At 39.5% G+C, this 24,718-nt stretch overlaps 1 long non-coding RNA gene across 3 annotated transcripts in view; it reads right to left on the bottom strand.

Annotated features, from left to right (window-relative positions):
* The window catches only part of LOC124063715, a 55,388-nt gene that overhangs the window by 2,432 nt on the left and 28,238 nt on the right, over positions 1-24,718 (bottom strand). Inside the window, exon 4 of one of the 3 annotated variants that reach the window (XR_006844135.1) lies at positions 20,789-21,256. The exons of 1 other annotated variant lie outside the window; for it this stretch is intronic. This is a non-coding gene — a long non-coding RNA (uncharacterized LOC124063715). Of the gene's footprint in view, positions 1-20,788; positions 21,257-22,884; positions 23,198-24,718 lie in introns of those variants that run through there. One more of the 3 variants, XR_006844137.1, reaches the window with a different exon arrangement.

The raw sequence follows: 24,718 nt of genomic DNA, 5'->3' as shown, positions 1-24,718 counted from the left end.
TGTCAGCCATGGCAGCCCAAAAAGAACAGAGTTGCCCTTAAAACAAACAGTAATAGCATCATTAGTTCACTTTCCCAAAGTTTGCATTCAAACATATCACTACGCACACACGCTCTCAAAGCACTAAACGCACTTGTTATCAAATGGGGGAAAGGCATTATTACCTATTAGCCGTTTTAATGGTGCAAACAGGGGCACACAAAGTAAATACTGAGGTTTATGACTTCCCCTACTCCAGAACAGCATACGTTTGATTGTGGTTGCTAATGTTAAACTAATTAGAGGAGTCTGAGCTGAAATACTATGCAGAACATTCATGTTCACTCATTTGTGACTAAACACAGGTTAACTGTGAACAGAGAGAGGGACCATCAGTTCTTAATAATGGACTAATAATGGACTGTTTTTAAATAAAGAAAACAAATAATAATAGATTTTGTATTTGTCTGTTATGGCTAAACACAGTTAATCGGCCATTAGAGAGGAAGTAGGATGGAGTTTTCCTACAGAGGTTTTTTTTTTCTTTTTGCACTGTGGATACATATTGTTTTGCAAAGAATGTTAAGTAGAGGCTTATTTGAAGAAACACATCTGGGGGATAATGTTGGCCAGTGATTTCCCAGTGATAACAAAACAACATTTCATTTCCACAGCCATTAGTTGCCACCTGTTTTTTGAGCATTAACTCTTCTGCATAGCTTTGAGCACAGCAGAAACTGATTGTGGATGATATGATGTTTAAGCACATTTCAGGTAGTTTTAATACTGAATGATTTCATGCTATCTGGAAAAAAAAATTCACACTCAAAGTAGTAAAATTTGAGGAATTTGATAGATTAAGTTGCTTAAATTTTATGTAGGACAGAATTGCTGTGTGAATTGCTTAAATTGAGAATGTATATAAATGAAAAAGAAAATGTATATATAAATATATTTGTAAATTCAGTTGGCCATGACCTAAGGTTTTCTGTGCGTATATCTTGATTAATACATCAGAATAAAACAAAGGATAAAATCTATATAACAAATAAATAAAAATAAATAAATAATAATAACAGTTTAGGGGTGTCATGTTCTTTTATATCCCTATAAGGGATTTTTACAGTAGGTAATATTTTTCGTCATTAAAGGCCTGTCTAGAATATGTTTCCTTATAAAGGTACAGGAGTCTAACAAAAACAAGTGTTCATGCTAGGGTCTCACCTTATCAAAATTTGGAAACATTCTTTTCAAACATGGCAAAGCTCTTAGGTCAGGTCAACAAACGGACTTATCTTAAAACACCAGAACAGGAGAGTCTATTTTTCTGTACTGCGGTTTCTCAAGGAGAGAGCATGATGAAAGAGACAGGCAACCACAGTGACGTCAGATACTATGAGAATAGTGATGGTCAAAAACAAAATCAACTTCAGACATCTCTTTATTTTATTGTGGTCCTTTGACTCCTCTTCGAAAATTACATATTCCTCATGGATCCCGCAGGAAAATCAGGATTTTACTAGGGACATTTTACTGGCAGCTGAGTGTGTGTGTGTGTGTTTATATAGTGTACAGTACTAGCCTGGAGGAGTGACAGAGAAACAGTGCTGGCATTTATTCATAGACTAGTTTCCTTCAACAAGGAAAGAAAATGAGGAAAAAGACTGCACACCATTTCCAAAGCACTCCACTCAGCAGAAAATCTGCCTGGGTAGTATATCAGCTGACCCCTATCACACACATATGCGCACACACACACACAAACACACACACACAGTATTCGTGACCCTCCCCACCATCCTCTTAATCTCGTAAATGTTTTTACAAGTCGGCCTGTCACTGAGGGCGCTGGACACTGAGGTGTTTACATTAGGCTAACCAGGCTAGCTAGCAGCGCTGAACACAGCATGGTCGTCTATCACAGTGAGCATGCTCTCATAAACACGCTAATTAGGCTGTGCTTTATTGTTGTTTAGCCCACAGATCATCGAGTTAGTGTAAACCAATATATTAACTCCTGCTTAGGTTGGCTCTGCTAATACCGTGTCATCACTAAGCCACATTCATCATAGCACCTCCCGTAATATTTATCATAGGGTCAGTCACCTGTAGCAGTAATGAACGGCTCATTAATCATGTTAATATCCCAAATTACAATTTAGATGAATTATGGTAGCATAGCAGCCACTAAATGTTAGGTAAGTAATTTTTTAAACCTTCAGATGAAGTTAATAACATTATAAAAACATGAATGATTTTTATGCATGCATGTGTGTGTATGTTACACGAATGCAGCTGTGAGTGCTTTTCACATATCTGCAGGCTTCTTACTTAGCTGTAATTCAGTAAGCCAAGGACTAACAACGGCTTACTGATCAAATTTAGCCAAATATAATTCTAATGTTGAAGCAAAAGTACAGTTCTTTGAGTTTGTGTTTTTGGGCTAGCAGCTCTCACTTCAATATCACTTACAGTGTACACAGCCTCTAGGGTTGCTCTAAATAGTGAAAACTGTTTAATGCGCTGTCTTTGATGCATTTTCTATTTTTCAGTTACCTCCTGCTGCCACCGAAGTGCAATGTCATCACATACCTTAAAAATATTTTTCAGAAAACACAGATCATGTGCTTCACACGGGGAACAGCAGCAAACAGAACTGGGACAAAATGTGCATCTTCATTGCACTTAAAAATGTGTGTTTTTGCATCAGTTCTGGAAGTATGACTTCTTACTCTATATACTCCAGTTAAGAGGCCAATGAAAGAAAAAGTAAAAATCTGAGAAATCTGTCTAGTTTAGATTCGAATGCAGCAAATGTGTTTATGAGCAACACTGCATACCTATAGATTTGTGACAAACAAAAAGAAATACACTTATACTTCCTGAGTCGGGAAGTATTCTAATGGGAAAATATGCTGTTCGGGTCATTGCCCTTAAATGAAAGGCTCTGAGAACCAATGAGTCTGGATCTAATATAACACAAAGTTTTAAAAGTTAGATTCTAACCACAAAAACAGTTAAACTGAGGGAAAGATCACATACTGTGAATTAAGTCTTTACGACACTACCACGACTCCTCTGAATTTAGAAGAGTTTAATCGGGATATCAAACTTTTTTTGGAAAAGAATCTATTGTCTCCTCAATTTGCAAACAACTTGCGCAGACAATATGAAATGCAGAACTCCACTCACTGGCTAATGACATTTCATTGATATGAGAAGAGCAGCCTGCTGTTAGGCATTATGGTACAGGAAACTTAAAATATTTAATTAGCAGATATCTGGGAACAAGCTGTCTTGGCTGCACCCTTAATCATCTTCTGGAAACATCATCAACAAGCTAACATGTTGCATACATTTTCATTATCTGTTACTTAATGCCAAAGGCTGAGTGTGAACACTTGTCTTGTCGACGCTACATAAGAAAGTTTTCCATTGGGATTTTTAGCCAAAATAATAAAATAAAAAAACAAAACAAAAAAACAAACAAAAAAAAACACACTTAAACAAATGATCTTTGCATGCAGCATGTATTTCATTAAAGATTCAGAGGTAAAAAAGCACAAAACTAAGTGATCTTGCACAGGATGTGGCTTTTTTTTTTTTTTTGGCATTTTGTAGAATTCAGCACAGCACCAAGTGAGCTCTTCCTAAGTAATTGTTATGTTCTGACCTTCTACATTTTTTAATGATTAAATGAGCTAGACAGTACAATAGTGCAACAGAACACACATATTTTACAAGTAAACGCGAGCTTTCAGTGGAAATATAAACTGCCATTCTGCCATTGCTTAATTGTCTCAAACATACAGGCAACAAAATACAGAGACGCAAACCACAACTTAATGGTTTGCCTTTAATTTATTTGATGCTCATAAGATAAAACCACTGCTCCCTCAGAGTGACCCACAAGTCTGTGATTACACTGATCACTGGCTATTGGTTAATAAACATGAGAGGAAAAGTGCTGTCCACCCATGGCTGTACATTTCTCACATTACCTGCAGTCACACGGATCATGCCTAATTAGTGCCTTTTTGCAACCATGTTGCAACCATGTCCCTTTGTTGTTATGAGTCACTTCAAGTGTATTTGTATTATTTTTGATCAGAAATGCAATGATCCATAAAACACAACAGTAATGGTATACACACAGCCCTTGCATGGAGCATTAAATGATGTTTATTACATTTAATTAGAAAAGTCTAATACTTTGGTGTATTCACGTGTTATTTTAGAAGCTCAGACATTTGATGGGTGTTTTACAGCAGCCTCTGAGATACAAGTAGTTCCCATACTCACAAAATCCTTTTACAACATCTACCTTTGCTTACAGTTTTTCTTCAGGTTTAATGTCTGATGTCAGAGCTTGTGAATGCAGCGCTGCAGCAACGCAACACCAACAACACAAACAGAGCTTGCTGTATACATCACGTCTTTTGTTTTCCACTCTGGCTCAGACCACAAGCATGACTATTCAGATTTGGCTTTCGGATTCTGAACTGACCCCAACTTGACTCAGGGATCATCATGTGTGGATCAGGATCAGCACAGGAAGTTGCATTTTTTTTTTTTCATGTGTGCCTGTTTAATTAAAAGATACACCTAGATACTAAAACTAAACATGGGAGTCCTGGCACACCTGCTTTATGAGTATTGTTGTATAATAAGCATTATTACTATAAGTTTATTTGTAAAAGACAAGCACAAAAACACTGTGAGCTGCTCAGGCTAATTTCGAACACTAGTCTCTCAATTTGATACTAAAACAAACAGGAATATAACAAACAGACTAAATTCAGCACATTTATGGCATGAACTCAAATACACAAACAATTGGGGTCATGATTACAGTTCTTCTTGCCAAGTTTTAACCAGAACTTGACAGAAATATTTTAAAATCCTAAAGCTGCTTTGAACTGGCAGGTAGAGAATTCCAGATGGTTGACTCTTTAACTGAAAATGCAGTTTGTACAAAAATATTCTTACAATGTCTCATCCTCCAGTTTCCTTATAATACATTTCAGATGTTGTGGCAGTATAACGAAGTCTATTTATGAAAGTGCTGAAAATGGGTGGAGCAAGATGGCTGACATTTAAGTGTATGTGTGAGGTTGAGGTAATTGATGAAATTGAAACTAAGAAGATTATATTCCTTTAGAATATTCAGTGATCAAATTTTTGTGTTCTTTTGTCCAGAACTTTGACAACTTGTTTGTACAGACATGTTAATGGATTTAATAGCAGTGGAGTCCAGTGGCTGACCGTTTGTGTGTGTGATTCTCAAGTTCAGCGGGGCTTTGGCTGGGGTCAGTGTCTGCTTGAGAAGTTCCAGGATCTGAACATAAATTCAAGATCATTTTCTCAGATTTTATTACTACGTGCATATACTGTACAATGCTGGATCAAATTGCATTTCAATCATGTTCTTGATGATTTATGCAAGCCATTATCAAGTTTGAAGCTTCCTTCTGCTAAACAATGAAATCCAAAAAATCTACAGACAGATTATTCTAAATCCAGAGGATGGTTTTGTGATTACACTAATGACTTGAAATAGCACATAATGACAGATGTAGTGGAACAACATGCAGCAGGAAAAAAGCTCGAGGGGAGAACTCTGTTTGGGAGAATGCTGTTACTGACATTACACCGCTTTTTACACACATCTTCATTATCCATCACTGGCTTTCACTGAGAGGGATCAGAGGGAAATAATCCAGATGAGTGAAAGGCCTCCAATTTCAGGTTCGACAGTGAATTATTCTTATTTTTTTAAATAACATTTTAAGGAGGCGTGGATGCTTGTGTGCAAATGTATGTACAGGTATGCATGCTGTAGCTCTCTCTCTCTCTGTGTGTGTGTGTGTGTGTGTGTGTGTGTGTGTATGTGTGTGTGTGTGTGTAGGGAAGAAAACTCTGGGACTGAGTAGATCTTTGCGTGAGTGTCTATAATTGGCAGCAGAGGGAGAATCTGTGAGCTGACATCTGCAGTTGATTTTTGGTGATAATAAATCAGGTTTCTTTCTCCGCTGGTGTGTGTCCACACAGCTCTCGCTCTCTCTCGTCTGTGTTTCTCTACGAATTACACACGCTCTCTCTCTTCCTCTTCTCCTTCTCATTTCCTCAAGCTTGTGGAAACCCAAAGACTAGCTGTACAGAGTTCCTGCAAAACTTTGGACTCAGCCTCACTTTTTGGGTGGCCACACAAGCTGAGTTGTGAAAGCTCCTTCCTGGCCAAAGCTGTAGTGGGAGAAAAGGGAAAGGAGTGTAAAAAGGAGAGACCTGCTTTGTGATTATCAGCCAGTGGAGGTGGATGGAGACAACGAGGTGTGAACAGGCCACAGCTGAGGGGAGCAGAGTCTGGCAAAACCTAAAACTGCCTGCGAGTCCAATTGTTGTTGACTGCACCTATCTCTACCATACATGACCGAGTTAATAGTAAAGGTTTGCCACTGAGCCATTTCTCTGCACATCAATTTCCTGTCTAGCCACAGCCTTGACACCAGATTTAGGGCTCAACGACTGCTGTTTTGATTACCCTTGTTCTTGTTGGATTAAACATGATCTGAAGTTGGACAGAGTGAAAAAATAAGAGAAAATCCTTTTGATGCACAGTTTGAGGTGGCCAGAGTTGTTGGGGTTACTCTCAATGCATCTTCTACTGCGACTACAGAATTCATACTCTGAAATGTAATCTGTATTGCAAAAGACTACCGAAGCTAAACATTGTACAAATTTTTGATTACTGTGTTTTTTCGTTGAACAAAGTGATTAAATAAAGCATTTCTTCTTTTTGGTTACTTGAAATGTTTAGTATCTTCAACTGCATTGTGTACAATGTGGCAGGATCTTTACAAAAAGGAACATGTTTGGTTTAAAAAAGCCTGCCAGATCCTGAATACTACCACAAATCGATGTGGAACACTTTGCCTCATCAAGAGCCTCATATCTTAACTGGATTTACCGCCTTGCAGTTGTTTGCCTCCGCACACCAGATGTAGTTTACATTATTTTTTGTTGTAATGTTACACATTAGTTCAGTTCAAGTTATCAGGCATTTAGTTTTTGTTTTCAGATAAGCAGTCACTTACTTTAAAATACTACCATATTTCTCTGGTTCTTTTGTAGCCATCAATTGAATGTTTGTTGAAACATGATGTACTATGGGCTCTATGAGCCCATGTTTTCTTGTGTGAATAAATGTCAGCCTAGGCTGTGCTTATACGCCTGTTCCCAGTTTGCGGTCACATCATTAACAGCCAAAAGGCTGTGCTGATGCCACCTGTCAGGTATGTTACTAGGGTTGGGCGACTGGATGAACATTGGCTATTGGTAAACATCACCAGTTAGTGATTTGGAGGTCATTTTTGTGAAGCTGCTGAGAGGTAGAGAGAGAGAAAGCAGGTGAAAACAGCATGTGGAGCCAGAATACATTTTCACACCTTAACTCTGTGAATTTAGGATTGATTTAGACCAAGTTGGTGATTGTTGGGACAGTGGAAAGATTAGCCAAGGCAGTTTTGGTGAGTTTTTACCTCTGCTGAGTCTGAATGAAGTGTGTTCTGTGAGTTAACAAGGTAGTTAAGCTCACCTTGTTTGTCAAAGGGTAAAGCTATAACTTGCTACTTTTTAATGGCTATGAAAACTGCACAGGACTGACAGAGATCTTCGATATTTGGTACATTTGGTACAGTCACCTAAAAACACCACAAAAAACAATCAAGTCAAATTTCTTGTATGTGTTCACATACATGTCCAGTAAAGCTGATTCAGATAGACAACGAAAAAGCTACAAATTCTAATGTCTACTTCCTCTTGGAAAAATATTTTTGAAAAGGAACCACGCATCGTCATTTGGGTCGGTAGTTGTTCTCTAACTGTAGAGTTGTAGAGTTTTCAGCAGGGTTGCGGTTAGCATGGACCACTTCTTCAAAGCTGTGTATAACATGAGGAAAAATGATGTACAACCAGCCATACCTCAGTATTTACTATGGCACAAAACCTGTGCCTGTGCGCAGGTACACATACAGGAATGCAGGACTGGAGCATGAATATGGATGTGTTGGTATGTGTATTTGGATGAGTACAGTGTGCAATTGTGAATGTAAAACATTACCAAATCCAGGGGACCGGGTAAAAAGGTCTTTATTATTCACACAGTGCTTCAGCACACTGACACTACGTTTCCTTGGATCATTTCCATTACAGCAGTTTTATGCATCAACTCTCTTCATCAGTGTATCCTATGCAGGTGAAATGATCAGGCTTTAAACCTGGCTGATCTCCAACTATCAAGATGAAAAGGTCAGATCAATTGTTGGATCAATAAATGTCTCATGGAATGCAACTTTCTGCCTCATCTGTCAAAACTTCAAACAGAAAGAGAAGAGCATTTCTTATAAACTGAAATATTCACAGCTGAAAAAGAAAAAAAAAAAAAAAAGACGGGACAGGAAGACTAACGCTTTCAGTGCTCAGTGAAGCCAGTTATGAAATTCACTGCAGGATAATGTGAAAAAGCTGGGGTGGAGGAAGCTCTCAGCTCTTGTACTTAAATGAAAGTAGCAAAACCACAGTGTTGTAATACTGTGTTACAAGCAAGAGAAATGCATGTAAATTCTCACTAAAGTAAATTTACAAAAGCAGTTGAAATAAGATATACCTGAAGAATCAAAAGTGCAAAAACTTATCATGCAGACTGACATATTTCAGAACAATGTATTTTATATTATTGGATAAGTACTGATGCAATGTGTTCTTCACTTTAATGCTGAAGCTGGTAAAGGATGCTGAACTACTTTATTTATCTACTGAGTTGCTTGTGAATGAGAGGATCAATAAAGGTTTATTTTAAATTAAAATAGTACACCATAATTTATTAGTTGATTATATTGTTTTATTAAACTAAATCTGCAAAGCAACTGGCATTGCAAGTCAGTTGTAACTGATTTATTTATTTCATTAAGCTTTTGACAAGAATAAATCTTCAGCTGATTTCCTGTGAGAGTCCATCTGTGGAGGGTGTTGTTGTTTTTGTGCATCGAGTCATCTTTTCTTCATAACCAAAAAGAAGCATCCTTCCCTCAGGCAACTGTAAACATTGGGCCTCAGCCTGTCAACGCTGTTGTGTGTTTAGACATCTGTTTCAACCACAACTTTGCACTGATCGTCAGTATCATGTGGCTGTAGTCTGGGGTTACATCCGCACTCCCAAATACATGTTGTCTATTACCACATTTGGATCTAATTCTAAGGAGTGTTTAGCGGTTGCGGTGGTGAAAGACCTATCCTCTCTTGTTGTTAAGAAATTTGTAAGAGACGGTTAGCATCAGACTATGCATGTGGTGCGTTCTTACAGAATTAGTCATGTGTTCTGAATGATAAAATAATGTAAATTTATCTGACAATAGTACAAGCAATGTATCATCACAGGTTGTAAATTGTTCTGTGAGTAGTGATATGCTTAACACACATTTAGCTGACTATGAATTCCACTAGAGCCGCGATCCCCAAAGTGAGGTATGAGTACCCCCAGAGGTACGAAAAGTGACGTACGTGGTACACTTTCAAACTGACTTATAAACAGACACGCACTTTGAAATAGTCTGAATAGCCCGGTGAAACTGCCAAAATTCCATTCATGTATACCCTCTAGTGTTCAGAAAAATAATCACACTGCCAAAAATAGGAGGGTTAGTAAAGCCAAAACCCAACATAACGATTAGCTCCTTCACTGTGCTGCGCTCATTTCAGTTACAAGAAAATGGACCTTTTGCCCCCTGACATGGTAAGGCAAGCTGCGGCAGGCGGAGAAGCTACCTGTACATTACCAAAAAGCTGTAAATATGCTTGTTGAATACACTGCTTTGGGATTCACTTGTATGGGTACCGGTGCATTTACTTTGCCACAGTGTGTTACAAGTGCAAGAGAACCATCTTACAACTCAATGAAAAGTGGAAGCTCTGGTTAGACTGCATGAACAACAACAAAACAAAGGCCTTCCCGATGTTGCAAGGTTTTTTTCTGTGTGCAAATCAACTTGCTGTGACAACAGTGTCAAATGCGACATAACTGCGCATCTCAGTGAACCAGCTGCACAGCTGCACATGTAGCCTACTTCACCCAAACTGACCATTTGGACAGCTAGGTAAGCTGTGCCTGCTGTCCAACTGGCATCCAAACAGGAGAGCCTCAGTCGCAACAAGTGGATCCATAAAAACTGAATCCAAATGGATTTGCTGGAGTGCCCTATTGGACTGTACACAGAGTACCCTGCACTGGATAATCTTCCTGTCAAGAATTCAATACCCTTTGTCATCACATACATACGTGAGAATGGATTCTCGGCTATGTCAAACATGCAAACAAAATACAGGCACAGAATTTCTGTGGAAAACAATTTAAGACTCAGCCAGAATTCAGCCAAACGTCACAGATTTATATACCTCAACCTCACTGTTATTGAGTAATGTGTTGTGTGTGTGTGTGTGTGTGTGTGTGTGTGTGTGTGAGGCAGGGGGTCTTACAAACATGAAAACAAATCATACAGGTCGGGTATGTAACTGGAAGCTGAATATCTGAAGGGGCAGGCGACTGTAAAAAGTAAACATTGTACTAGATGTAATTCCTTTTAAAAATGTTGTCTCATTTTCTTTAAATTCATTTTACAATTTTACTGTGAGCCCAGTCTTTAAAAGTTTCATGCAATTTGGGACATCATTTCAGTATTTCTTTTTTTTTTTTAAATAATAATTTCATAAATATGACTATGGACAGAAAATGTCTCTTTCTTTCATTACTGGAGATGGGACTCATTAACATACACACAGTACTCACTTGCTGGACCACAAATCTCACCCCCCTACCTTACTTTTTTGAATCTCTCATAAGAGGAGAAATATATGACCTGGTCTGGTGTAACATTAAAGTATATAGAGCATTAACCATACTGCACCTAGAGGCCCTGCCACAGTTTTATTGCAGGTTTACAGCCCGCTGGTGGAATAACAGCAGCTTGTTTCCTTAGGTGGAAGATGGGAAAAGAGGAGTAGAGCATGTGTGTGCCTATGAGGACCAGGTGTACCATAAGAGACAAAGTAGCTAAAAGTAGTGGTCTGAAAGTCAGTCAGTCCATCATTAGTCAAGATTATGATGTTAAAACGCTGCAACAAATTCTGCATGCACAGCGTCAAATGCCGAATCCAAAACAGTATATTCATTACATTCATCATTGCGGAACGACCACATTTTCAGCATTTTTGTGATTATGCCCAATAAACACATTGCAAAAGACTGCCTGAAAGGGGATCGAAAAAAAACTCATTTTATTTACATGCAACACATCTGGCCTATCAGATGGAGCCCTGGATACACGTGCCATGCATTCAAAGCATTTGGCCAATCAGGTGACATCCCAGCTAGCTGTCAGCTCCCCTCAGACTAATTGATGTCAATTTGGTGGGCAACTATGAAGTTAGCTTGCACGATGGTTGAAGGAGGACAGAAGAGCTAATGTGGACATATCACTATGTGTTTCATTATAGCGAGTCATATAGTCATTACAACACTGAACAATTTTATTATATATTGCAGATCTTCCTCAGATTGTGTAAGCTTACAAACAACGCAGATCCCACCAGCAAACCAATTACAAGTTCAAATTATTTTAATACAACCTCTGAGCCAATACCCATCATTAACTGTGTCATTATCTGCTGGGAGCTGTAAGCAGCCAAAAACTGCGAATAAACATTAAACGTCTTGAACTGATACGCACATTCTATCAGCTGCCAGCTATTAGACGGACAAGTTACACATCACTACAGGCATTAATGTCAGTTATGTAAAAAAAAAAACATAACTTTTTTGTACTAAACCTACTTTTTTTTTTTTTTTTACATAATTAGCACTGCATATTCAACAAGATTCTAGCCTCACTGAAAAAGAACCCTGAACCACTTTTCTATTTTGAAGTAAGAAGTATTAAGTAGTATTAAGAAGTATTAATACACACACATGTGTATAAAGTGTGTGTAAATGCTCCTTTGACACCAGAGTAATTGTTAATTGCTCATGTCTTCTGTGTAAGATGCTGTACTTTCCAAGAATGGGAAGAGAATTTATTTTCAACGGGTGCACTGTGGCAAAAAAAGTAATTTTTCAGAGTAGTTAAGCAGAAGTGCTGTTATGGTTTTATGAACATTTCTGAGGATTCTGTAGGATACACTAGTGTGTAGAATTGTAACATCTACCAGTAACCACAAGAAGGAAAAATGCCAGACAGACAGATTCTAAGTTGACTCAGACATGTGAAAATGGACCCAGTGTCAAGCCCTGTGTATTGCTCAAGGGTGAATTTCACTACTCATACAGTAAGTAATCACATTAATCTCTCTAATGGCAATAGATCTCAAATAACCTATGTGTCCTGGAAAACAATACCTGTTAAAAGCCCTTTTATATCTATACAATGCAGGACTTGTGGCTTAATCGCACGATTGAGGTTGTTAATCTACATAGAACTAAATCAATACTGGACGGTAAATGTGGTGGGATCAATTCCCTGAGGGGGAGGTTTGCCATTGAACATGACACCAAGGGACGAGCGTGCCTAATCCATGTTTGAACTTTAAGTGAGCATGGGCCTCTCTCTTCTTGACCACTCCATTCCAACAGACCCCTCCAACACTGACATGGTTACTCAGTGATCATATGAGTCCAGTGGCCACGTGTAAGATTGGGACTGGACCAGCCTCTGCTCAATATCCACTCATTCAGCTAAATGTCTACCAGCTCCCTGAGAAAAGCAAATTTTCCCTGCACTCACATAGTTCCAGGTGTTTTGCTCATTAGGGCCTCTGGCTATTAGAAGCGCCGTGGTGCTTGCTTAACGGTTATAAGGCCAACCGTCGTGCTCGGATCACACCTCCACAGCTGTAAAGAGTGGCGGGGAGGGGTGGCAGCCGGGGAGGCATGCGCAAGGGGGGGACCGGGCCAAAACGCTCGCTTTGTTCTCTGGGGGCTCCAGTTACCCCCAGCTCTCCCCACAGCCCGCGTGACATTCAATACTGCAACTGTAAATTTTACATTAAGCGTGTGAAATCACAGATGCACATGTCACAGCAGTGTCATAAAGTGAATTTACTTAGCTCGACTTCAGCACGCACCTTAACTCTTTAAGTCTCTGTAGGGGGGCAGCTGGGGGTGGGGATGGTGGGCAAAATTACAGCAATTAATTTTTAAAAATGGCTCCCAAAAAGCACACTATATGTTGATTTGTTCAGAGTGCACACCTGGTCCTATTCACCTTATTAACAAGATCTCGCCATCGTTATATTTTTTCTGGTACTGCATATTAAAGAACAATTGATACTCAGTCTTGGCTTACAGCTTGTTAAAGCTTTAATGGTCTGTGAATGTGAATAATATCTAAGGGTGAAAACTAAGAGAGTGAGAATGACCTTTACAGTACACACAAATAGCACAGTAGAGGAGTAATGTGTACACATACAAACAAACACAAACACAGTACACAAATTGTGGAACAGGATATGAGGTTTGAATATGCAACAGACTGTAAAGTTTATGTGCTATGGTACAAATTTAGGACTCTCAAATTCAGGAGTTACAACACTTTACTTCAGTCCAACAGCATTTTAAACATTCACAGAGAAGAGAGCTGCAAATCTGTGTGCTTACTGGTGACAGAGCTCGAGTCCACCTGTTCACTCTCAGATCATCCCTCCTCTAAAAATACAAAGAGAGGAATCCAGACAAGTCTCAGTCGTAAACAGCAACCAAGGCAGACCCATACATAATGTGCCTCCATACTTGCATTAAGCAACCGTGACTGTGCAACTGCCAGAATTATGCTTTGATTATGTCACCCACTACAGAATTTGGTCATTCACAACTCTTTGATATTTGGATACTTTTTAAAATTCAGTATTAAGTCAGCAGTACCCAACATGTGGTCCACCACATTGTGTGTGACTCTGCATAGAGACTTGGAAAAAACAACACCTTATGGAGGGTCAGTCACATGCAACTTCCCCACTTCCTATGCATAAAATCCTGAATATGACTAATTCATGCATTCCCTTAACCCCCACAGTTCATTTGGCAATGACTCAATAAATCCTGCAGAGCACCTCATGCCGCCTACCCTGTAAGACTATTCCCCTGCTCAAAGGGTAAGGGGGAGCAAACATTAAGACTGGTGGCTTGTAAAGTGAGCTGGGAAGTTTAATTGATCTAAAAGAATTTAATGTGGCGTAGTGAATCGCGGCAGACAGCATGGATTTATATTGCAACTCTGCAGAAACGAACATAATATTGCCAGGGTTTTACAGCAGAAAGGGGATTTTTTTTTTTTAATTGTGGTCACAAAAGTGATTGACTTTGTGTTGAGTAAAACTGCAGTTCAATAACAGCCCTGAATGCCCACTTTAATTCCCACTGTAGCGTAAAAAGTTGTGGAAAGTCTAAGACAATACACTTTACTTCAAATCTACATACGTTTTTTTAGAAAGATAGATTTAGAGTATTAATTAAAGCCATCACACTTGTAGAAGACTATTTTTTTGGCACTGACCCATTTCACACATCACAAAGCAATATTCACGCCTGAGCTGTATCATTTTAAACTAAGCTCTTGCTCTCTCAAGTGTTAAGTCCATCCTGCATGGACCTCTATGAAAGCACAGAGAGCTCTGCAATGTGTTAGAGATTTTGAATGTAAAACCAAGATTACCACACAGCCACAGGGAAGGGGATTCAGCACAATCCCCACAGGATGTGTAGCGGCCAAGCCAAACAAGAGAGCCGATATTTACTAATATGTTCTGGATACTGCGGCCACACAGATCTAGAGATGCACACAACAAATAATGGATGGATGTTAATAGCGACGTTTCTTTTATTTTCTGTATACGGTATGTTGTCTAGTGCATGGGATTTTGCAGATTTGTGGCTATAGAGTAAAGGATGCATAAATCTTTAAATGAGCATGATTTGAACAAGCTTCAGTTTGTATTTTTTGGTTCTGCTTGGGCCTACAGCTCTGCAATAACGTAGGACTCACTCCATCCGTAAGTGTGCAGGATACAGTGGATCAGTAGTCTTAATGAATCACTATATTAACTATTTTTCTGATCACTTTGCCACCTTATCCTACTTTTTCCACTTAGTGAGCAATAATCATTATAATTAAACTTATAAATTAAATATTAATACATTTTAAAAAGCACCAAAAAAGCATGAGCCATCAAAATAAGCAAGGGCGACTCTGCTGCCCAAGCTGTTAGTGCTACGCACAATTTCATGTCTGACACAGAAGAATAACAGGATGGATGCAAAATGTACTTCATCGTATTTTCTCCCACTGAACAGTAAAAAAGTACCACACTGAGGTGCTCTGACTGTCTGAAAGATTTCATCTATGTGATAAGTGAATTGGTACCAAACTTAATACATAACGGTGCAATATGGTTCTTTTGAATATTAGTGCTAATGAGGAGTGTCAGGCATTATATATATTATATATAATACTGCAAATACATGTTATGCTAAAAGACAGGATATCAGATATTTTGGCACAAATTTATAACCAGTGTTTGCATTGTCAATCTGTGCTGGACTTGACAAATGCTGTAAACTGTTTTTATTATTATTATTGTTATTGTTATAATATAACTTTATTTTTTTAAACATGTGCACCTAAAGTTGTCTTTTGAAGGCAAAGAAATGATTTAGGCACCAATTTGCATCAAATATTGACTGAGGTGATCATTAGGCCAACCTCCCAAATAACTGCTAAAGCAGATTTGTACTGTCTAAACCCATTTTAAACCCAAAAATGTATTACACTGATAAATGCCTGATGCGTAAAATTTTAGCATGTAACTAAGCATAATCTGAAGCGCAGCTAATACTCTTGTTGACATAGCTTAGCCATCCTATCTGGGAAAAACCAGATAGACCACAGCTCAGCAAAACTTATTTACATTACAGTAGGGAGGACCGGATAAGGAAAATTGAGTCAGGGAAAATGTACGATGTATCATAAAAAAAAATGTGATTCTTCTCCAAGGGAAAAAATGTTCCACTGTGACTTCCCGTTGGAATGATTTTCAGACAGACACAAGCTCATGGGAGGAAACCAAGCACTCGTTAAACCTACCAGACCTGGCTCAGACCACACCTAGACCTGGCCATCCATCAGACTGACTGGACAGAATTTACAGTGTGACCTGATCGGCCATCATTTATTACTTTTACTGGTCCTAAGTGGAGGCAATCACCGGCTGGTGTTTGTGTAAGAGGAGACCTCCACCTGCAAGGGGTCTCCCATTAACACAAAACTAACTTCGAGGGAGATATGTCATCTGTCGGTGTACTTTTGGACTTGGCCTGGAGCTTTCCCTGATAGAATTATAGGGAGGAGTTTTTCTGCATACATGAGATGCTGGGTATTATGCTTTAATCAAAGAAGATCATTGACCAGTCTGGGTGCGTAATACTGTAATGCCCTTTAACAACTTCTCAGAATCATTACTATTCTCATGCAGAAACTGCTTTCAACCAGTCATCTGGAACACTATCAAAGACAAAGATGTGCAACTCAATTACCATATCTTAGCATTTAAAACAGCAAACAGAGAACAATAGACAGAAACTGCAAAACAGAAATCGATCATGTGTGCAAAACACTAGCTCTCAACCAGATCTTGCTGCGGTCTTATCCTCTTGATCAGTGAAAGATCTAAGTGAGAGGTCGAACTGAAAAACCACAGACTGGATGATGGTATGACTACGGGAGCCAGTAACACAGCTTCCTTCAGGCAAGTGTCACCTCAGGGGGTAGAGGAGGCTTGTGGCTTTGAAGTGCAGCTGATATTGACTTCTGTTCAAGCTCATGACACGTCCTTTGGACGCTTCACTGAACTTGATCAGTCATTCAGCAAATCAATGTACAACCAAAGAGAGGGACAAAAAGGGAAAGGTAAAGAGGGGGAAGCAAATGTAAAAAAACAACACCCGGGTGAGACACACACACAAAAAAGTTCACAGAAGGTCATGCCCTTCTGGGTAGTTCCACTAAGTTCATGTTGCACACAGTTCATTATTGGGTCGGGGTGCTAATGTTTCAAATAAGGAAAGAAAAGAAAGAGGAAACAGAGAGAGTGAGATCCAGTGCCAGGGCATCTGATGAAAATATGTTTGGCCCTGCACCACATCCCTCTTTTGGATGTTCATCAATTAGCCAAATTTGATCAAATGCCACAGGTGATGCACTGCAGCGTGTGCACCCTGACTCTCTCTACTTCACTACACAAGGCTAATTCCACATAATGGGCCTCGAGGGGACCTGTAGGGGGTGGGGGGGTTACAACTGGCAGAGAGAAAGAGAGTAATAGAAATAGAGAATAATGGACAGACGTGCACCTGAGGCTCACCTTCACTTCCCTGTCTAATCACTAGCACATGTTGATGAGAGGAACATGGGAAGTCTCTCCAAAAAATACACATTCTTGCTCATTCACCTCACTTCCAAGATTTTGAGGGGTTTGGGATTTGCTATTTGATATTTTTATATCATCAAGTTACTCAGTGTGTGTCTGAGTCATAGCTGTAGTTGTAACTACCATCTAACTTCAAAAGCTCATATTAACTGAAATAACTACTAAATGAAAATTCAGAACTGGGAATTCTAATGTTGAAATAGTATTGATAATGACTGTAAGAGAAGTGAATTCCATTAACCTCATGGTGTCCCAGACAGGTTAAAACCACTAAAAGGCAGAAAAGTAGCTCTTTCTGGCTCAGGCGTTTAAAAAAAGCCTCACCAAAAGCAACCTTAACTGTCCCGGTGAAGGTGTGGGAACACAAGCCACAACTTGGCATTGCACAGCTGACAAATAAATAGCATGCCCTACCTCAACTCTCATCTAATTACAGGTATGGTTTACCAGCTACGGCTTATTAGTGTTTCCTTAGCAAACTATAAAAACTAATGACACCATTTTGTAGTTGCCTTGGTTTTCTTGCACCTCCCTTTCTTTCCATGTTCTTGGACAGCGCAGCTTATTTTTAGCCCTGACTGGTGAGAGTTAAACACTCACAGCCAAAGCTAACGTCTGTTTTCTCCCTGGGTCAGCATTTAACATCCTGCAGAGTTTCGCTTTGAGTTTTAAGACACTGCGGGTACTTTGACTGAAACCAAGACGGAGCATATTTGTAACAAAATAATACCTGTACAGCTGCGGTGGAAGTGTCTCTCAGATTTTAGAAAAAATAAACGACTGTATGCTTTGATAGTGAAATGATAATAAAGGTAAAACGGATAATAAATTTTTCTTTAAATGAATTCACCACAGAAACCACTGCAAATTCACCACTGTCTTCCACCTCAGTACAACACTGCTCTCACACAGCAGTCCTCTGTAGTGAGTACTTCTAATGGACTTGCTCCACCTAGTGCCGGGGGCTTTAACTTCAGTCGAAGCTGTTCTAAATCTGCATGTTGCTTTTTTTTTGTCAAAAGGCTGGTTCTTTCAAACATCTGTGCTTATCACAGGTTATCATTTAAGAGTATACACACTAAAATACAGACGGTAGGCAAAGCTCCACAGCTTTTATTTATTTATTTTTTTCTGCTTCTTGCATTTGGACTTTCTTAAGCCATGTATATGCAGTACCAATTGTATTTAAATATTGTGAAACTTTGGTCAAACAATAAGGCCAAGGCCACCGTGTGAGTGATCAGAGAGCACAGGCTTGCACTCAGTTTCACTGCCACAGGTCATACTTAAGTTGTGCGCGAGTATCAGGATGTCTGGACACTAAAACAGGCTTGAATGAGTTTAGTGCTGTCCTCAGGGCAGCCAGAGTGCTCTGACCTTCCTGAAAACACTTCACAGACAGTGCTGCTGAATACTTTGCAGCCATTAACGTTCGGTTCTGCTTGGGCAGGAATGGACACAACACGACGGTAGAAAATAAGACTAAAGGTCAGCACAAGCTGAATCGAGTCACACTTGAAAAATAAATGATTGGAAGGAATTTTCTTTCACGGGTTATTATTAGAAAGAATGTGTTTTAACATCATTTGTGTATTCGCGTCCGCCTTGATAAGCAGGAAACACATGAATTTCTCATGAGATGTTCACAGATGAGCAAGTCTACCTGTGTGAGCACTGAAACGTGGGTTTCAAAAATACATTAAGATTAGTGAAACATCATCACAAAAAATACAAGCAAGCAAAACTGTCACAGTCCTTTTGTCTAGAAAACCATGTGCATGTTATCGCACATCCATTATCAAACATTCACCACCAACGTCCATTAAAAACATCTTGTTTGCTTGTTTGTTTACTTGTCTATGCAGAAGCCTGCAAGTTGTCACCACCTCATATACATTCCACCCATTCAGCGGTGTTACAATATTCACAGTGATGTAAAACATGCATATCCAATATATTATTTAGTCATATTCCCCTGTAATAAAACACATTTTTGATTCTCTCTCTGTTGTGATCCCGACATTGTATTTCCATTATTTTCTCTTTAAACATTAACCACGGCTTTGTTGGGATGCATTCCATCTTCTTCTTCTGCTTAAAGATTCAAATGGCCTGCTGGTCAGGACAGGCAGGCCATAATGTTTAAACAGAGCTGACAGAGGAAGCAGTGGAAGGAATGTTTTGCCTAAAATCTGCTGAAAATTCACTTTTTCCAGTTCTCTCTCTCCCCCATTACGGTACAGTGCCATGACTGCATTTTGAGGCTTGCTGGGTGCTGAGTGGGGACTTCTTCCCCACTCAGGCTGATAATAACCTCTCATAACACACATACACTAACACACACGCACTTTATGTATTGTATGTTAACTGACCTTTACAGTAAAATGAGTCTCTCAAATGCACTGACAGTGTAAGTAGGAATATTCACATTATATAACATATTAGTTTTAACACAACTGAGATTCAAGTAATAATGTAAAAATACTGTATGTGGTAATAAGGAGACAATAAACATTAAACTTCAAACATTTTGACTATGCTGGCTTGTAGCTAAAATATATTACAAATCATTGTATACATCATAACAAGAGCCCTCTGAAGCATTGCTTCTTTTTTAAAGCCTGGATATTGCTAAAAAGCTAGTACTAGTGAGGTAATGTATTTATCTACCTCTGACCATTAAAAGCCATGCACATTCGGTACTTGATCTAATATGGAAAATAATAGAATTTGTGTGCTGTGATTTAATGAATTCTGAGGAAGTGTCTTGAGTACACTGTTTCACAGCACACAGTACTGAAACAGATTGCTGTAATTGGGGTACAGAACAATGATAGTTTATTCCCCTGTATGGCATACTCATTAGTCAATCTGTTCTTTTAATTCTTAAAATTGAATTGAATAGCCTAGTCTTATTTTACTGTTTAATTCCTTAATGAATCCACAACATATTAAACAATTAAACATCCCTTAATTTAGTTTGGCTAAATATTTCGAAACCACTTGATTGAAAGTCATTGCAAAAGATGTGTTTTTAATTGCAATACATTTGTTTATTTTAATGAATGAGACTTTATAGCGACCAAGTGACTTGCTAGAATATTTTTGGTAAAACATAAATGTCAACTCCCTGAATTAAAAATCTGTAACCACTGATGAACATCAAAATTCTTTTGATATTCTACAAGCAAAGATATTTACGAATGAATTCAGAATATATAATTTATAATTTTATTACCAAAAATATCCCATGTCATGTCCAAAAAAAAAAAAGTTACTTCCTGAATCACTTGACCAAGGTCTTACAAGTGTCAAGACCACCCTGCAGGTGGAAGAAAAGAGCCTTGTTATCCCAAAAGTTCCTATTCTGTTTCAGTGATTATAGAAGCCACGGGTCTCCTCCAGAAGCGCTGGATGTCCCCTCTTGCTGCTAGTCGGCTGATTGGCGAGCTCCCAGAGGCCTTTCTCACATGGCGTCCTGACTGAATCTGAATCAGATCCTGATTACATCAAATTGCAGAGAGAAACCTGTGTACTCCTGTGTGCCCACCTTCGTGTCGCCTCAGTGCCAGCAGTCAAATTGGACTTATGGAGGTAGGGAAGCCCTGTCTTTGACATCTCTGGGATAATGAAATCTATGGGGTTTTGTATCTGCCTGTCATGTGCATAGGAGCTCAGACTTGAGGTGTCTTGCCACCAATTTAATCCCAGCTGGCAGCGGAGAACAAGATGGAGGTATAGCACACACAAACTAGGAACACAAAATATTGCACAGTTACTCCTCAACGTTTGTCTAGTCTTTGACCTTTGGTCTATGAAAAAGCAGTGGCTGTAAATTCTCCATTATGACATTCGCACATCGTCACAAGCTAATTTTACAGGCACAGAGGGGCAGAGCAACAGCCTGGCTTGTTAGCATTACAAATGAGCGACACGTGTCTCTGTCTCATCCTTTACCTGTCAGGCAAACTCTCAGGATGTTCATGCAGCTCAGGCAAAAGACTGAATTTATACAGCAGAAATGTTAATGAGAGAATGGAAACAAAGATGGCAGGATAGGGGGAAAGGGCAGAGATGTACAAGTGAACTCTCTCTCTATAATATTTTTATTATAAGTGCAGCTCATTATGAGCGAAGGAGACAGCAGGGTAATGAATTACACAAATAGCAAACAGACGTCCTTCTTCGGCTGACAGACACGGCAGTTGAAGGACCATCCTCTTGGGACGGAGAGTAGAGGAATCTGTGTGTATGTGCGCGCACACATACATGTGTCATGAGTGTCAGAATGCATGTGCATGTAAAGGCAAAAGAGCCATAGGGAGAAACTGAAAAAAAAGAGACAGGAGTAGAGGAAAAAAGATGATGATCATTAGCTTTTGATGGATCTAATGACGGGCTGGATTTATGTAAAGCGGAGCTGGATAATGGGAAAGAGGCGAGGAGAGGGGGAAAATCATTTAGAAGAAGAGAGGAGGAGGGAGGGTATATCAATGGCATGCTGAGGGGCTAATGACAACAAGCTGAGAGGCATCATGACCAAAGATATAGATCAATAACTCCTCCATTATGTTATGAATAACAGGGAGATGAGAAGAGGAGGGGGCGGCAATGGAGGAATAATTTGCTTGATAAGTACACAGGGGAGATGTTACTGACAGGGTCACATAAACAAGTGGCAGCATCTCTCCCCAGAGGACCAGCAGTGATGATGAGGAGAGGAGGTGCCGCTGGAGTCTAGAGGGGTGAACGGCGGGACGCGCTCCAGCAGCATCCCTCTCTTGGCAGGTAAAAATAAAAGTCAACAGGAAAAGGCTGGCGCACGGCTGCTGCCGTGATAGCTGCCATCCGTTATGGGTAAATTGAACTGTCAACCCCTCGGTGTCATTTCCATGGCTGGATGAGAGGGAGAGGCAGAGGCAGAGAGAATTATGGGGGTATTCACTAGGTGATCACAGTGTGCAGCGGGAATGTTCCGGCAAATTAACTCCCGATGGAGAGGGGGAACGATGTTACGGCTGTCAGGGAGACAGAAGGATCGGAGGATAAACAGGCAGAGGGCAGGAGAGAAAATGTGTGCCCGCATCTGTGAAAAGATATCTGCCCTGTTTTTCTTTTGCTCAGTTATAGTGTTAAAACACATATTGTCAGTGGATGCATTCGGTTCATGTTAGCACCTTGCATGCAGCTAAAACTTGACTGGTGTTTACATTCTATCAGTAGGACTGCCAAAGCTGGGGATTGCTTTGTTTACAAAAAGGGTTGCAGCTCCAAATCTGATTGCCTGTAATTTGAGGCATATACTATGTGCAAAAATGAAAACATTTAATCAGTTTCACTTAAAGTTACATTTCTGACACATCGATTATAGAATTGTCTACATATAAACACATACATCCTCTTATAGGTGCAACAAAAAACTATTAATCTGTGTGAGTGTTCATATGTACCAGTGTTACTTTGTGCAGTCAGTAGTACATGGAGCGGAGCTGACTTTTTGTCCCAACCCCTCTATCTTCTTACTTAAATATTTATAAAGATTCCTATTATTGTATTAACTATTTATTGATTTATAATTTAAAAGATTTATACTGAGCCTCTAGAACTGCAGGCGGAGAGTGTCTTTCCCCTTTAAGAGGTAGACATCCATCGCTATTATTCCATTCCGTGTTAAACCTGTGCCCGTTTGCCTCTTGGCATTCAGAAGCAGAGAAAGACAGGCACACAGAGAGGAAGACAGAGACAAAGAAAATGATTAGGAAGGACAACCTGGCTCAATAATGCTCCTGGTTAGATGTTGTCGAGCGCCATCTCCCACTGGAGCAGGTCACGCACTGGCAGTCCAGATAGAGCCACAACAATGAAAATGTATCGCCTTGCTTCATCACTTATTGATTTACAACCTAACGCTGTGTGGATGTAAAGGGCTCTTCTCCAGAACTTCAGCTCTCCCCTCTGCTGTCAGAGAGCAGCATGTGTCTTGCGACTAACCAACTGGCATTTGACAAATTTCATCTAAAGATCAGAGAAAAAGCTTGAAGTTATTAAATGTTTATTAAATGTCAGCTATCACACTGAATCAAAATCTCTAAGATAAACTGCGGCTGGAACAAAACCAGTTTATCACTAGCATTGCATCATCATCGTTTTCCATACTGTGAACTTAGATTTTATAAGGAGGTGTTAAAGCCCATGTTTTTCCCCACTAGTGTTTTGAATTTGTGACTCTCACATTTGTTTTAACGCTGCAGTTTGTAGGGGAAACTATGTTTACGCACAGAGGACTGGAAAAAAAGGGGTCTTACAAACAACAGCTACTTGGCAAGTCCAGAGTCTGTTTAGTAAAACAGTATTATAGTTAACACGACTGCAGCAAGTGACTAATTTGTTCTCTCATTACGGAGGAGTGGAAGAGCCTTCTAAAGCAAACAAGGGGCAGATTCATTATAATTCAAGGGCTCAATCAAAAGACAAGGAATCGGGGGAGGGAATAAAAGAAGAAATCTGTGGTGGTCAGCAGGAGGAAGGATGCTTGGGTCTAGGAGTGGTGGGCTAGGGTAGGAGGGATGGAGCAGAAAGAAAGAAAGGTGTTGGGAGTGAAAAGCAGAGCGTGCTTTTATGCAGTGCCCGGTGAGTGACAAGGAAACCATTAACGGAGTAGCGCTGGCCAAAGGGATTAAGTCCACACATGCATGGCTATTATTCAAGCTAATTAAAGGCTCTTTTTTCTGGGAGGCCAGGTTTACCTCTACAACAAAGCCAGCAGATAAAGAAGCAGGAAACAGCTCAGGCGGTTTTGCTTAGCTTGCAAATCTTTAGCATACGTTGATCCGGGGGGGACAATGATTTGAACAATTTGTCTGTCCTATGGTAGAAATCTAATAAATGACAAACAGTTTAAAGATCTGCACCAAAGGACTGATATTTCACCAGCTTTCATTCAGTCCATTCACATGTGTTAATGTTGAATACACTGACATTTTCTTAGCCCACTCCACTAAAAGATAGGATATTGACTGTAACACCTCTCTTGCTCTGCTGGCGAATTTAAACTTAAATAAAAAAAAATATGCAACAGACAAGCACACAAACACAGTATGATGATGTGATGGTCAAAGGTCTATTGAATGTCAGCATATTAAACAACATGTACCAAAAAAAAAAAAAAATCACTATTGCTGTAACAGTGATTTACATTGGGGACGTTTGATGA

This window comes from Scatophagus argus, chromosome 8, assembly GCF_020382885.2.
Source record: "Scatophagus argus isolate fScaArg1 chromosome 8, fScaArg1.pri, whole genome shotgun sequence".
NCBI lineage: Eukaryota > Metazoa > Chordata > Actinopteri > Scatophagidae > Scatophagus > Scatophagus argus.
This window is presented reverse-complemented; position numbering and strand designations above follow the sequence as displayed.